This window comes from Passer montanus, unplaced genomic scaffold, assembly GCF_014805655.1.
Source record: "Passer montanus isolate IOZ18808 unplaced genomic scaffold, ASM1480565v1 scaffold14, whole genome shotgun sequence".
NCBI lineage: Eukaryota > Metazoa > Chordata > Aves > Passeriformes > Passeridae > Passer > Passer montanus.
This window is the reverse complement of record NW_024360941.1, coordinates 6440854-6454283: the sequence shown is the minus strand read 5'-3', so window position 1 is coordinate 6454283 and position 13430 is coordinate 6440854. Positions and strand designations below refer to the sequence as shown.

The window sequence follows — 13430 nt, the reverse complement described above, 5'->3', positions numbered from 1 at the left end:
TGTTCATATTTTAGTATCTCTGATGCTGATATTATTTTTATTTTATGGGCTTAAGGGAATGCCTGCTCTAGTTGGAAAGCTTTCAGGGAACAAAGTTTTATTTTTAGATCAAGTGAATCTGACCCAGATAAAATCTGGACTTTAACTTGGCAATTACATAGTTTCAAGTGATGAATAGCACATCTGAGGAGAGAGATGGGTTGATCTTTTTATTTCAATAGTTATTTGATATGCAAGGATGTGTCATTATGCATTGTGTATCTTGCTTGTATTGGCATATTTGTGGAAATTGTAATATATAGAAAGCATAAATAGGCAAAATATTAGTATTTTGTGCTTAACAAGAGTATAACTAATTGCATGTTGATTTAAGTAACTCAGATTTTGTTAGTGGAGGAAAAGGAAGAGGAGACTTGTGCCTTTCATGGGAAGGAGTGTGGTATTTTAGCCATTCTGGACAGCATTTAGCACCAACCTTGACTGCTCCTGGGAGGCACCTCTGTTACGTGGTTCCATTGCACTTTTGCCAGTAATTCTGCTTTTCCACAAGCTATGTGAAAGTAGTGAGGTGATGAAAAAGAAGTCTAATTCCCAACCTTGTAGTTGAATTATTTTTAAACTTGACTTATTAATGGAACTCTTGGATGTGACACGTGATATTTACTGGGAGAAAGTGGTGAAGTTCTCCTCCACATAATTTGTTTGCTCATGTTTGAGTGTCACTGTAGGGGTGAGTGGTCATGAGTTACAATGAGCAAAGTGCAGAAATGGTTCAGTGAAATGTTGTTGGTTGATGCATTCTATGGCACTGAGGTCTTCTATCAGAGAAAAATCTAGACTTAAATATTATTGGTTTACTTTAAATGTCTGTTTCTAAACTAAAGGGATGTCAATAGAGTTAATAATGTTTCTTCCTGCTGAAATATTATTTAGAAGAAACAGTGACTTGTTCGACTAATTTCCTTGGCTTAAAATTTGGATTTTCAGGAATTAATGAACTATTTTTGTTCTTGCAATTTTATATTTTTTAAGGGTACAACACGTGATCTCAACATTCCAATTTCTTAATAGAGTAATTAAGGAGGGGATGACGTATCGCTAATATCAATGCTTCAAAAGAATGAGCTTTATTTTTGTGAAGGAAAGAGTATTATTATCAAGATTTACCCTTTCTTTTATATATTTATATATATATATATATATATATAATGAAATTTCCCCTTGGCTATTAGGCCTTCTATACGGTGAGATACATTTCTTTTAGTTAATAAATATGCTTGAAATAATGCTTTATGCTATCTACTTGTAGAAGAAGTATATATTTTCAATATTAAGAAATTGAGCAATAAGTTTTTTCCCATTTCCATACTGAAGTAGTTTAAACCTCACAAGATGGTAAAATTACTGCATGCAATGGGCATGAATTTGTTTAAAAAAATGGCAGCCAAAGAAAACCTGTGTAGAGTCTGTAAGACAACAATTGTCTCCTCATTTTGAAGAGGAGACAATTAAACTTAGAAATTAATCTAGCAAAGTAAAAAAGCTTTCATGAGATCTGATGAGGCTGGTCAGCACCTGTCTCAGTGTTAGCAGTGCAATAGAGTGATAGGATCTTCTCTTCCAGACATGTTACATTCCTGGTGTAGTATCCTGCTAAGCTGAAAAATCTGTATTATCTCCAATGCAGACATTCAGATTTAGGGCAGCATGAATACCTTTTGTTTTTAGCCCCTATAAATCAGAAGAAATTCTCCCAGTTGTTGGTAGGGATCTTGAAGCAATTTTGTAGCTGCAGTCCAATCAGATAATGCTACTCTCTAAGGGGTACAATGAGCACAGAGAAGAAAATATTAATATCACAGCTCACCCCAGAAGTGACTGCATTTCAATTTGATAAATGGTTTATTATCATCATCATCTTATCTGTCAAGCTTTGAGTGTATTTTGGAGACATTGGGAAGAATAAATCTCTATAAATATTGCTCACTGCCATTCACAGCAGTATGCCAAATGACGTATGCTCTACTAGACTTAGCCCAAAAAACCTAATTATTGTATTGTAAGGGGAAATAAAAACTTTTAAAAAACAATTTTGTTTTCATGTACTTGTTTTAATGTGGTGATTCCAGAACAGCAATATGGTATTCCTGGAACAATGCCTCCTATTTTTCAGCCCAAGGTGCCTGCATCAGTCTCCATTGTCATCAGAGCAGATAAGTAAACTTGCATCACCTTAAAATGACTGTAACAGCCCAATCAGCCTCTGAGTTTTGCTGTTGCCATCATTTGATAAACATTCAGGTTGAACATTAAATGACTGTTTTGTTTTTCTGTCATGCAATTTTGAGTTAACTGCAGTTCTAATAAACAGAGTGCTTCAAATACAACCAGGGCTGTGCAAATTTTCATGTCCTTAATGATTATTTGAAAATGATGCCCAAGAAATTTTTAGCCTTGACAAGTGGTAAATTGACATTTGAACGTAGCATAACGCTTTCTTCTAAGTTGGTTGTGTGTGGGGCTTTTTTGTCTCCATGCATGTACACACACAAATATGTAAATCTAAACTTACTTTCTTTTTTTTTTTTTCTTTTGCTATGATTTGGCAATTGCACTGAACAAAAAGGCTTTGTTTCAGGAGGTATACTGCTTAGCAATATACTTTCATCCTTCCAGTGAAGTATGCTGCATAAGAAAGAAGATGCTGTGACACTTGCTTGACTAAAAGTGTTGGTTGAACTAAGTTAATTTAAAAATAAGGCTTTAAACTATATAAGTAAAATGTATTCAGCATTTCAAGGCCAGATGTCTTCCACAGTTTTTCCAAAATGTACATCCTCTAATATAACTAATTTTGGAAATTTTGCCTAAAATCTAAGCAGAAGTTTAAACCTTTGCTGTGTAGTAGTGATTCATTAAGGTTGTGATTCAGTTTTAGACTGTTCTGAAAGTCAGAGGTAGTTTGGTCCAGTGTTGGTACCTCTGACTTTGCTTTAGACGGTTTGAGGAAGATGCCTGTGTCTACACTTTAGGACAGGTACAGTTGACACAATGTTTAATTCCTTGGTGAACCTGGAAAAGGATGACTGCTAGGAGGTGCACAGGAACTCACTGCACTTTCACATGTCTGGGTTTTCTGCTGTAGGAAACTGAAGGACTTTGCTTTAGACGGTTTGAGGAAGATGCCTGTGTCTACACTTAAGGACGGGTACAGTTGACACAATGTTTAATTCCCTGGTGAATCTGGAAAAGGATGACTACTAGGAGGTGCACAGGAACTTGCTGCTCTTTCACGTCTGGGTTTTCTGCTGTAGGAAACTAACATGCATGTTCATCTCTTATTCTGGCATGCAGCTGGCCTGTGGTCAGGATATATGCTCAAGTGTGTGGGCTGAGTCAGTAAAACTCTGGGCTCTAAAATTTTACAAGATCAGACAAACTGTTTGACAAGACTTAAAAATAATACTTGCGGCTTATCTCTAATATTTCTGTCACCCAAAAAATTAAGTGAAACTTTTGAATACCTATCAGACCTTTTACAAAACACTAGAAACGGTAATCTGTTTTATTTGAACATAAGACCACAATGCCTCACAAGGGACTCTAATATTAGCCATTCCCTTACCTTTCCAGGTCAAATGAAAAAAAGTCTCTATATGATTATGACGTTCTTTCTCTTGAAACTGCTTCTTCCACTGCTTGCTTTCCTGATGGCCCTTGTCTTGGCTTTTAAATCATTGTTTTAATGAATTGATTCCAGCTCACTTAATATAAAAGCTCATGTAGAAGTTGGCAGATATGGCAGGAACTTCTATACATCTTCTCTTCCTCAAATTTCTCAGGAATTCAAGTCAGTTTCCTTGTCTTGAATAGGATTGAAAATAAACTATTGAAAATTATGACAATTAATTTATCACAAACTTTTCCTATTTTTTTTTCCTGGGCTTTCAGGGGATTTTTTTGATATTTGGCAATGACACAATTTTGCCAAGCAACACTACCTCCTCTTAAAATTAAGATAAAAATGCAAGTTCTTTACCTTGGCAGGATGGTAGTGTTAGGGCATTATCCGGAATTAAGGCCTTTCTCACATATAGTAACAAACTCCTTGGCAGGTAGCAGAGCTGTTGTGAATAACACATAAAACCTCTCTCTGGAAGAGTTGTTTTGGTCTTTTTAGAATCTATCTGTTGTATCATAGGCTGGTTGGGCTTTGCCTCTTTGGTCTGATGAAAGAGAGAAGGAAATGCACACCCACTTGCATTATGTCTCATTCTGACTACACTGGACTTCTACTATCTTTTATGCTAAATTACCAAAGCTGCTTGCTTATGCAATTTCTTATAAGCTGGAATCTTGAATTACATGCATACTGGTAACTTCTTCATAGTACATCAGTTTCTGGCAGACAAAGATTTTACCTGTTTTGGAAGAAAATTTTAAAACTTTTTTTGTCCCTGCTCTTTTTATTCTATTATGTTGAATTTGTGGGAAACAGCTTTTCATTTCCTGATGATTTCTTGTCACAAACCCATAGCAAGATATTTGGATGAAAATGGCAGAACAAGTAAAACTTCATTTCAATGGCTTTTTATAGTACTCGAAAAACTGACCTGTCACCTCTTCCCAATTTGTAGTAAGATTGGTTCAGTATAACTGATTTGAAGAAGTTTGGAAAGTCTCTGAATTTTAAATGTTTCTGATGAATGTATCTGTGATGTGTTTCAAACTGTAATCCAGCTCCCAGTGAAGTAAACAGCAACGCTGCCATCAATTCCTATGGTGCAGAAGTGGACTTATAATGAGCTATTTAATGTTTCACTTATCTAAATTGTCACAGCTTGAAAGCTGTAGCAAAGGACTGGTGGGGTTGTGGAATGACTGGAGGGTCTGTAAATGTAATCAAAGAGACCAGATTGTGTGCAAGAAGCTGTTTCATCTCAATCTCTTTCATCTATGGAAACCTGATAGAATTTGTTTAGTACATTCTGTCACACAGAAGTGCACAGTCAAATGCAGTATTTAGAATGGCTGTTCAGAACAAAAGCAGATAGATGAATCGGTTTACAGTTAAGCAGCTGTAATTCAGCAGTTTTAAGTTCTCCATGTTCTGTCACAAAACTCCTGATGAAAAAGTCTTGTTTGTAAACCATATCTAACTGGTTTTCTTATCTTTACAATTATAGAAGCATATATTTGCTTCTTGGAGGAAACTGAAAATGCTTCTAATATTTGTGGAGTGTTACAAATGAATGAAGACTATATCTTATGATATCTAGTGTAATATAAAATTATTTTTCATATATCTAAGCTTAATTTATTGTTCAGAATATGCAAGAATTATATATTAACTGATCTCAAGTGGTGGCTGTTGTGAGGGGATTTTTCTGCCTTTTTTTGTTTTTCCATGAGTTTCTCTCAGCTGGTAAAATCCACCAGGGTCTGAAAGATTCACTAAACCAAATGAACAAATAAATGGATATTCTTTAAAAAATTCTGACAAAATATGGAGCAAATTTTAGTCATGTTAAGTATATTTGCTAGTTCAGTAAATTATGTGTGAAAGAAGTGTGATTTCATCATCTTCTTTTGAAAGACTTAGACTTTAATGATGAAAGAGCTAATATGTGTATTGTGCATGTTTACCACAAGCAGTCAGCAAGTCATCTGCAGCAAGGTGGGAAGAGTTGCAGTGTGTATGACATAGAGCTGATTTCATGATTGCCTGGTGTTTTGAGAAAAACATAGCTTTGAGTTCACAGGTAAGGTCATATAATGTTCTCTTTGAATTTTAGCATTCTAAAAACCAGTTTGGAATCTGTACAACAGTGATAATCAAATCTTGGGCAGATCACAGCATGCCTCTTCAACCCCAGTGAACTGAATTGTGGTGAACTTAAAAGTTGGTGCTGCTAGAGAGAGAATGTTTTTAAAGTTAATTCATTTGTTGACACCTCATTTATTAGTATCCAGAATATTATTCAGCATCTTCAGGCTTTGCCATATTTTCCTTTCTGTTACTGAGTCAAATGTATTGCATGTGATTGTGTTGACTTGCAGCATTTGCCATATGTTTCTAATAGCAGTTCTGTAAAATGATGAATGAATTATTCCTCTTCCCCTTTTTCCTTAGTTCTGAGATATCAGTCTAAATTTCCTTCACACTTTGTCCTTCACTCAGACATGATTTTGCACAGTTATTCTAGCAGCAGTTTGCTTCTCAGACCACTTTGCTTTCGCTATCTTGCCCACTGTTGATTTAAAATGTTAACTGACAAAATTAAGTTCTTAAATTAGGATTGCTTTGTGTTGAAAATATTTCCCAGTAAAATTCTGCTATTGAAAAGTTTAAATTCTTGGAGTGCTTGTATTTCTTAGGAGAACTATATATTTCAGGGTTTTTGTTTTTTAGCCTTGGTGATCTGGTTGCAAAATGAGCGGAGTACACAGAATGATACATTTTAAATATAAGTCATATATTTATGTCTGTAGTAGAGGATACTGAAAAAGATCTGTTTACTCACCTTACCTTGGTCATTGTTCCTATGAGCTAAATTCTTGTATCCAAGCAATAAAGAAGAAGAAAAAATATTTCTCCTGAATTTTTCAACTTTCCATGAACCCTGATAAATGCTAATTGTAGTTTCTAGGAGAAAACTTGTGTAAAAAATCGTGAATGTATTTTTTTATAATTCAGGTGTTTTTTCATCTGTGAAAGAACACCAAATGCTTCTGGAGACCATTCTGAGTAAACTATTCAGCAGAATATGGAATGATGTAGGAAATAATCTAGAAAAGCAGTAACTTGAGCTTTTAACTGCTCTTGAAGCTGCAGAGGGAAGTAACCGATAAGAATTAGACTTTAAAATAAATGACCAAGAAATTGTGACATCATGGGACAGTATATATCAGAATCTGATAACATGCTGTATGAGAAAGGTCATATAATGGAACTGTATTTTATCAGGTTGAAAGGTTTGAATGTTACAGTGATTTATTTATGACACTGATAAAGGATAAGCAAGAGGAAATATGGGCCTCAAATTCAGGTCAGCCAGCTAGAGGAAAATTGATGTTGATTCCTTAAAGAATGGAATCTGTAAGGTTGTCCTTAAGGCAATGCTTTACAGTTTTCTTGTCGCTGGGTGAAAAAAAAATGCCAGAAAACAATGCCAACAAACCCCCAAAAGGGAAACTGTTGACATCATAAGTGTTTTGATCTTGTGCTCTTAATGGCAGCATCAGGTGCATCTGACCATAGAATATGACTTACAAAGTTACTTACAAGTAGCCTTTTTTGTTTGTTTACAGCTGAGTCATGCAGCAGTTCTAAGCATGGTGTGCGTGATGTAGTCTGAATTTGGGTGACTGCAATGCTTTCATGGGACAAAGCCCAGGCAGTAGGGTTAACCTAAAGTTTTGGAAAAATTAGATGTACATGGATACTTTATTCTGGATAATGGCAAAGCAACAAACAACTAAGTGGTTCTAGATAGCTGCTTTTTTGCCTTTTTTTTTTTTTTTTTTTCCCAAAGATGTGTCCATATTCTTAAAGTATTTAACCAGCACTGGGAACTTGATATGTGTAACTGTAAAATCCAGGAAAGCAGAATTCTATGGCAGAATTAAAGAAGAAAATTAATTATGGAACATAGGGACCAACTCCTTCAGGATGATTTTACCATTAATAATGTTGAGCTGGGCAAATGCAACATTAGAACATTAATGAGGTAATTGATATTTTGTTACAATGTTCATGTGCACATATGTATTTAAAAATATGTGTAAGTGTAGATATATCTCTCAGCCCCTGGACACTGACATGTCTGTATATAATAGAGATATATTTTCTAGCTCTTTTTTGCATGATAATGCTACTTAAACTATCTTCTAATATATCTGCTAAGTTATGAATGTAGTCGATCAATGACTCTCATGGGCTATTTAATCTGTTTTAACAAACCAAAGTATTTTGAATGTTTATCTGAGAGAAAAATCAAGTGTATCTTAAAATTTGCATTTCCAATTGCTAATTAAAACTGTAATCGATTCCAAAGGCTGTTGAAGTGAATATAAGTTTGGGGTTTTTTCCCCAAATTTACTTTTGAGTCTGATATGTACGGACTCTACACTTTGGCATGAAATATCTATTTTGTGCAAACAAGGTGAAGGAAGGTAAAAACAGCTTGCCTCTGAGTCATCAGATTTTGACTTTCAGAAGTAAAATGTAATGTTAACCTGGTGCAGGACAACAACAGGTGAAAACTTGAAATTATTCGTGTAGAATAAAAGTGTCCTCACTGTCATTTCATAAGTTCACAGGTAAGTTGTATTTTGTGCTAACACAATTTTGAAAAAAACCCAACAAGCATATCATTGCTATATCTCCATGAGCAAGTAGATTCCTTACAGCAGTTTCAAGTTAAAAGTACACATTCTCTGGCTGAGGCTAGCAGTATTTGCAGATAGTCTGAATCTAGCCACTCTACTCTTGGGAATGACATGACTTTTAAACTTTAACTAATTCTTAAATTTACTGTATTCTTTCAATTTTAATTACACAATTACTTCTGTTGAACTGTTCAACAGACCCAATTATATAAACAGCAGCAGGTCAAAATCTATTTTGTGTGTACACAAACATTTCTAAGTTGTGTGTATATGTATGTTTTGTATATGATACATATACCTGTGTTCATGTGTGTTATATTTTAAATTAATGCAGTATTTTCAGAGCATTTATTTTTGTATACAGCAAAGTCTTCCCCTAGTGATCAGCTGCTGTGCTAACTAAAACTGTTTGTTTAATTAGAGCATCTCAAATTCGAAGTCAAGTTTTTCTGCAGAATGTTTATGAACATCATGATCTTAAATATAGAGAAATGTTTTTTCCTGTAGCAAGTGTTCCACATTGATAATCAGTATAGTGGAAGGAGGAAGATAGCTTTCTGGGGTCATTTTGGTGCCTTTCTGCTGGGGTTTTTGATTTTGTTTGCAGTTGTTTGCAGTGTCCTGGGTTTGGCCAACAGCCAATCTCTAAGCAACAGCTACTTTGGAAGAAAAAACCCCCCATGAATACTGTAGAACATGATGATATATGACATGAGCTCCCTTTTGGCCAGTTTGAGCCAGATGTGTTCCCTCCCAAATGCTTGCCCATCGCCAGCCTACTTGCTGGCAGAGACCAACTAAGGAACTGAGAAAGTTTTGACTAATGCAAGAACTACTTCTCAATAGCTAGAACTTCAGTGTTACACATGCTGTTTTAGCCACATTGTACCACCAGGGCTCCTATGAAGAAAATATACTCCATCTCAGACAGACCCAAGGCAACCCTCTTTTCTTACCCACCATGGGTATGTGCAATGATCATTTCTTCTTAGCAACATTTCCTTATTATTTTCTCTAAAATAGTTTTTCATGTCTAGAAATGTATTTTGTATGTTGCCTTTCTCTCTGAATGATTTTTTCACTTGTAAAATTAATTCTCAAGTTAGACTGACCAGAATAATGGTCCACCTGAATGCATGTAGAAAACCTCTTCTCCAGGCTGAACAGACCAAGTGACCCCAGCTGCTCCTCATTCAGCTTCCACTCAAGCACTCAGCACTCAAGGCCACCCCAGTGCAGAGCAGAGAGGGACAATACCTTCCCTTGCCCAGCTGGCACTGTCCTCCAGGACATGTGTGGCCCTCCTGGCTGCCAGGGCACCATGACTCATGTTCACTGTGCCCTTGACCAGGAACCCCAGCTCCCTTTCCACAGCACTGCTTTCCAGCATTTCATTCCCCAGTGTCTACATATATCCTGGGTTGCCTGGTCCCAGATGCAGAATCCAGCACTTTTCCCCCTGTTAAATTTTGTGTGGTTGGTGATTGCCCAGCCCTCTCCCTCTAATTTATCAAGGTCTCTCTGCAGGGCTTCCCTGGTTTTGAGGAGTCAACAACTCCTCCAAATTTTGTATAATTTCCAAGCTTGCTAAGTATGCTCTCCTTAGCTTTGAAAGCCCCTCCTTCTGAGGATCTTGCTTTCTGCTTTAAGGTGTGCTATGCATATGCAATGTCTTAAAGTTTCTGCTAATTGGTTTTTGCTTGCAATTCTTCATATGGTGAATAAAAGTCCAAAGGTATTATAGTGCAGGTGTAATACAGCTCTATTTATTTGAAAAACTACAACTGATTTTTCTTTAAGTTCTTAATTTCTGTGGAGGGAAAAAAAAATTCACTTCAATTTTCACCCCCAAGAATTTTTTTTCCTTTCTTCACCTACATCTGCCTACTAGTGATATATTATACCAACTCCTGTTTGAGAAAAGATTATATATATATATAAACTTGAATTTAAGCAGGTACTGAAAGTCAAAAGATATTAAAGCATGTGTTAGAGCCAACTCTGAACTGAACTGAGTCAGCAAGATCTTAAATAGTAATATTCCCATGGTCAGAGGTCACATCACTTCTTGTATGTCCTTTGTCATTTTTAGTTATAAGGTTTGCTGATGCAAAATGATTTAGTATTCATAAACTATATACTATATGAACAACCCTGCCTTTGGCACTTTTGATATTCTGGATGTTCTGCTGTGGTGTATTTGGTGCCCTGTTATAGCAGTGACCTCAAATAAACAACACACATCTTAAATGATATTTTTTTCTTTTCTCAATTATTCAGTGTTTCTTCACCTCAAAAATCTCACTCTGGCTTTGATCTTCTGTAGCTTTTTCTATGGCACACAAAGTTGAAATAAACACTTACTAAGCAGCAGTCACTGTTGCAAAACAGTCACAGCATCCAATAGAGGGCTTCAAGACATCTATTGTGCTGGAAATTCACAAATGAGATGCTGTAGGCCAGATGTGGCCCATGAAGGATTTTATGTAGCATCACAGGTAAATTTTCTTTCCAGTCTCCTACATGTAGAAGACAGTGTTGTTACAAATGTAGTTGCAGATGATTTATTAGGCTTGTTCCTCACAAGCATTCACCCTGGTGACATGTGGCCATCATTGCAATTTCTGGAAGAAAAAAAAATATCACAAACTCCTTCTCATGACACTTCTGAATATCACAAACAGGAGGACGATTTCTCAAACATTAAAAAGAGTTTGATGAAGGACATTGTCTGAGGTCTTTTTCATATGGGCTATAAACCAAGCTGGAATGCAAGTCTGACTGATGTGGTTGAAATTCTCTTTTGCCATTAGTCACAGACAGCAGGCTGATAGTGGGATGTTTTCAGACCATGTTTTTGCACATACATAGTATTGTTTCCTCCATACACAAAAAAAATAAAACAGCAATTCTGGCTATTTTTTTGCAAATAAGTGTACTGGGAAGATGAATAAAAGACAATTACTAGTATGCTGTTCTTAAGTTGATTTTTGTTTGAAGGCTGTGCCAGCTCTGTAATTGCTTTCAGACTAATCAATTATACGAATTTTATTTTTACAAATTAGAACTAACTGCTTACCCAATTTCCTGATTATTGTGCTTTTATGTTTTCTTAAAGCTTTTAGATTAATTAATTCTTAGAGGAACATAATTTTACAAGTAATTTTTCAGTGAATGTTTTCTGGAAAACATTCATTAATCATTGCAATGTATGACCTCAATAATACCTTGTCTCTATCTTATGCTTTTCTATTAATCAGTAATTAGCTTTGTCTTTTATTATGGCCTACATTTAAGAAGCTATCTTTGCTACTTGCACCTGTTTGTTAATACATAAAATACTTGGGAACTTCTCATGGCACCTTTGAAGAAAGGTGTTAAATGTTAGAAATAAATGAAGAAAACTTGAAGATGCTATCTCTGATTAATTGTGTGGGAGATGGTGTATTAGCCATATTGTTCCTCCTGTGTCAGCATCAACACATGTGGAGCATGCTATGCACTGCATCAGCCTGCATATGCAGATTTTAGTGTCAGACTGCCTCTGTAGCATGGTTTGTGAGCTTCTCCTGAGTCCTTAATGACTTCAGCATTCAAACCCAGTTTGTTCATCAGCCTGAAATCTGCTTATTTCTCTTTAACATTACAGCTGAAAAGATGGAATTGTTCTGGAATTAAAGGAAATCGAAGATATTTTGAAAACATGCACAGATATATGGATATAAGTAAGTTTGTATATAGACAAAATATTGTCTATTTTTCTGGGTTGGGAGAATCTACTGGCAGGATCTTCCTGACTTTGTGTGACCTTGAGAAAGTCCCTTAAGGTATCTCCTCTCAGCTTCCTTAATTTTTAATTGAGAGACTGATACACCCCTGCCTTACATTATGTATAAGCTGCATCTTCTTTTGCAATGTATTTTAAGGACTTCTGAATTAATAGGTTTAATTGGACAGAAAAGGTAACTAGCATCTTCTGTCTTCCATTCCGACTGAAATCCTCTCAATGTCAAGATAAAACCGAAATATAGTAGAATAATACAGAACAGAACCAGAAGTACAGACCATCTATTTGTTCTATGTTTCCAGGTGTTTCTTTAGCTTAAAAGTCAAAAAAGAATAATGCCTGTGTTTTTCTAGCTACAGAGCAACGGAAAATTTTTTGGTAGTGCAATTTTTAAATAAAACCAAAACTCTTAAAGAGTATAGATTTTCAAAAAAGTTCATTAAAAAAAAATCTGTATTTTAACAAATCTAATGCACATACATAAAAAAATTCTAAGAAATGAATGTGAAATATCTCCTAGTGAAATGCTTTTATTTTGATTCAAAATGAATGTGTGGAATTTTTGGGCATTCTCTTCTATGTAGGCCGAGCTACTTAAACAGTTGTAACTTGAATGAAAGTAGCTCACATTTCAGCTCTTCAGCTGTGATTGCTGTGCTAAGGTATTTCCTACAGTCAGATGTACTTCTAGCTTAGATACAGTGGAGTGATTTGTTTCTGAAATGTGTTCATGGAAAACAGTTGCAGTTGATAGAAAAAGTCACTTTTAGAGTTTGTGTTGCCCATGTTGTTCATTCATAGGTTCCCAGATAAACAAAATCTTTCTGGAAGAAATATATTTCATTCTGGTGTAACATCCAGGTGTCTCATAAAAATGGTAGTAGTTGTGAATATTGTTATCCCCTCAGTGGATTTCATCTTGTATGAAACTCAGCAACCATGACCTCACATGCATATCACTGCATGACCTTTCAAGAAGTCATTATGATGTTGGACAAAGCTTGTTTCATGAAAGTGACACCAGCAAGCATGAAATATTACAGCTGTTATAACAAAGCAATATGTTGTCACTGCTAGAACTGAAACGTTAGGTTTTGAATGAGCTATTTCAGTAACCAGATAAAATTCTTTAATCTAGTAAATAAAATGAAACTGTTTACTATGGGTATGAACCTAACTCTTCTGGCATCTTTATTATAATATACTTTTACCAATACGTAATTAAACTGAGAAGAGCAGTTCAGGAGTTTAA

General features: G+C 35.5%; 1 long non-coding RNA gene across 1 annotated transcript in view; it reads left to right on the top strand.

The window, feature by feature from the left end:
* The window catches only part of LOC120497983, a 29917-nt gene extending 17756 nt beyond the window's left edge, over positions 1–12161 (top strand). Inside the window, exons 2-3 of the long non-coding RNA XR_005626603.1 lie at positions 5656–5762; positions 12041–12161. This is a non-coding gene — a long non-coding RNA (uncharacterized LOC120497983). The remainder of the gene's footprint in view (positions 1–5655; positions 5763–12040) is intronic.
* The last annotated feature ends 1269 nt before the right edge of the window (positions 12162–13430 follow it).